The following is a 3326-nucleotide window of genomic DNA, read 5'->3' as shown; positions in this document are numbered from 1 at the left end:
TCCCAATTTTTTGATTTTTTTTGAATTTTTTATGCCCGTTTCAAAATGCGGTCAAAACGGCGGGCTTGACCGTTCCTAGCTAGTGGTTGAATCTTGGAAAACTTTTGGTATTTCTCTGATTAAATAGATACTTATGTACCTAGAAATGATTTTTGTAAAAAATAAATAGCAAACTATGAGGCAGCTGCAGTTCAAATTTGACCCGCTTCCAACTGAATCGGCGGAAATTTGTCTTTTTCATGAGAGGTGGATCAAAAAATTTTACACCCAACCATTTTGTCAATTGTGCATTAAATATGGCCTAGTATTTTATAAAAATGATTCGGTCCAATTTTGCAACAATTATTTGGTAGTTCCTTCACAAAAAACCTCCTTTCGGGCACTCAAAAAATGGAAAATGGTTTTTTCGTCCAACGAAAATGAAAACTTCCTTAGGCAACATTGTTTGCCATTCCAATATGCACCCTTGTGCACAATATGAGATTATTTGAACAAACTATGCCATGAATGTGGCCACAAGATTGATCATTTGGCTTGAAAGCCATTGATCTCCACACATGATAGCTCGTTTCTGAGAACACTTTTTTAAAATAATTGCTGTATTAAAAGTTTGTTATTTTTCCTAGGAACTTGGCCACATATGATGACACAATGCGAAGGTTTCCCAATTTTTTGATTTTTTTTTGAATTTTTTATGCCCGTTTCAAAATGCGGTCAAAACGGCGGGCTTGACCGTTCCTAGCTAGTGGTTGAATCTTGGAAAACTTTTGGTATTTCTCTGATTAAATAGATACTTATGTACCTAGAAATGATTTTTGTAAAAAATAAATAGCAAACTATGAGGCAGCTGCAATTCAAATTTGACCCGCTTCCAACTGAATCGGCGGAAATTTGTCTTTTTCACGAGAGGTGGATCAAAACTTTTTACACCCAACCATTTTGTAAATTGTGCATTAAATATGTCCTAGTATTTTAGAAAATTGATTTGGTCCAATTTTGCAACAATTATTTGGTAGTTCCTTCACAAAAAAACCTCCTTTCGGGCACTCGGAAAATGAAAAATGGTTTTTTCGTCCAAAGAAAATGAAAACTTCCTTAGGCAACATTGTTTGCCATTCCAATATGCACCCTTGTGCACAATATGAGATCATTTGAAGAAACTATGCCACGAATGTGGCCATAAGATTGATCATTTGGCTTGAAAGCCTTGAATCTTCAGAGATGATAGCTCATTTCTGAGAACACTTTTTTAAAATAATTGCCGTATTACAAGTTTGTTATTTTTCCTAGAAACTTGGCCACATATGATGACACAATGCGAAGGTTTTCCAATTTTTTGATTTTTTTTGAATTTTTTATGCCCGTTTCAAAATGTGGTCAAAACGGCGGGCTTGACCGTTCCTAGCTAGCGGTTGAATCTTGGAATTTTTTTGGTTTTTCTCTTATTAAATAGATACTTATTTACCTAGAAATGATTTTTGGAAAAAATAAAGAGCAAACTATGAGGCACCTGCAGTTCAAATTTGACCCGCTTCCAACTGAATCGGCGGAAATTTGTCTTTTTCACGAGAGGTGGATCAAAACTTTTTACACCCAACAATTTGGTCAATTGTGCATTAAATATGGCCTAGTGTTTTATAAAAATGATTTGGTCCAATTTTGCAACAATTATTTGGGAGGTCCTTCACAAAAAAACCTCCTGTTGGGCACTCGAAAAATGGAAAATGGTTTTTTCGTCCAAAGAAAATGAAAACTTTCTTAGGCAACATTGTTTGCCATTCCAATATACACCCTTGTGCACAATATGAGATCATTTGGACAAACTATGCCATGGATGTGGCTATAAGATTTATCATTTGGCTTGAAAACCCTGAATCTTCACGTGTGATAGCTCATTTCTGAGAACACTTTTTTAAAATAATTTCCGTATTACAAGTTTATTATTTTTTCTAGAAACTTGGTCACATATAATGACACAATGCGAATGTTTCCCAATTTTTTGATTTTTTTTTGAATTTTTTATGCCCGTTTCAAAATGCAGTCAAAACGGCGGGCTTGACCGTTCCTAACTAGTGGTTGAATCTTGCAAAACTTTTGATGTTTCTCTGATTAAATAGATACTTATGTACTTAGAAATGATTTTTGAAAAAAATAAAAAGCAAACTATGAGGCAGCTCCAGTTCAAATTTGACCCGCTTCCAACTGAATCGGCAGAAATTTGTCTTTTTCACGAGAGATGGATAAAAGCTTTTAACACCCTACCATTTGGTCAATTGCGAATTAAATATGGTCTACTATTTTGGAAAAAAATTTTGTTCCAATTTTGCAACAATTATTTGGTATGTTCTTCACAAAAAAACCGCATTTTGGGCATTCGAAAAATGGAAAATGATTTTTTCGTGCAAAGAAAATGAAAAATTCCTTAGTCAGCATTTTTGGTCATTCAAGATACAAACTTGTGCACAATGTGAGACCATTTAAAAAAAATCATGTGCAAAAGTAGAAGAAAAACAAATTAAAATACACAAATCACATATACTCTATTCCCATTGGTGGAGTTGGTTTGACACGGATTGATGACATGGCGCCCATCCATCCATCCATCATCCCACATCCATCCATCCATTTATCTATAGAGAAGAAAAAAGAAAAAAAGAAAATGAAAAGGGGAAACCCCACAGACCCACCCACCCCGATCCCATCCCTCCCACACCCCCTCTCGTCTCCCACCCACCCCCGATCCCATCCCTCCCAAACCCTAACCCGCACTCCTCCTTCCTCGGCTCCTCGCCGCCGCCACCTCCTCCCTGTCCCGCAGCGGCGCCCACCCAGATCTGTGTTCTCGTGCTGCCCAGAGTCTCTAGGTCGTCCCGCCACCACCGCATCGGCCCCGAATCGCCCCACCCGCAACAGAATGCTCCGCCGCATACCGGGCGCCTTCACCGTGGCCGCGGGCCTCCGCCGCTCCCTCTGCACGGCGCGGCCGCGCCCTCCGTGGGCCCTGATCCAGCGCGCGTCGTCCACCCACCTCGTCCACCCGCGTCGCCCCGGGGCCGGCGACGGCGGGTTCGTCTCGGGCCAGGTCGCCGCCTGCTTCGACGGCCTCCTCCTCGTGCGCTTTTGCCATGCCCGCCTCGACGCCCACGCCAAGGTCCACCATGGCGTCCCGCGCCGGCGTGCAGCACCCTACCCTACCACCCCTTCCCTCCGGCCAGATCCGCCTCGAGCGCTCACCCACGACCTCTCCCCGTGGCTAGGGTTACGGGGGCGGCGGCGGCTCCAACTCCGGTGCCTCTGCTTCGTCCTCTCCCTCCCTCCCACATGCA

Source organism: Triticum urartu, chromosome 5A, assembly GCF_056163025.1.
Source record: "Triticum urartu cultivar PI428250 chromosome 5A, HENAU_Tu73, whole genome shotgun sequence".
NCBI lineage: Eukaryota > Viridiplantae > Streptophyta > Magnoliopsida > Poales > Poaceae > Triticum > Triticum urartu.
Note: the sequence above shows the minus strand (reverse complement) of the source record.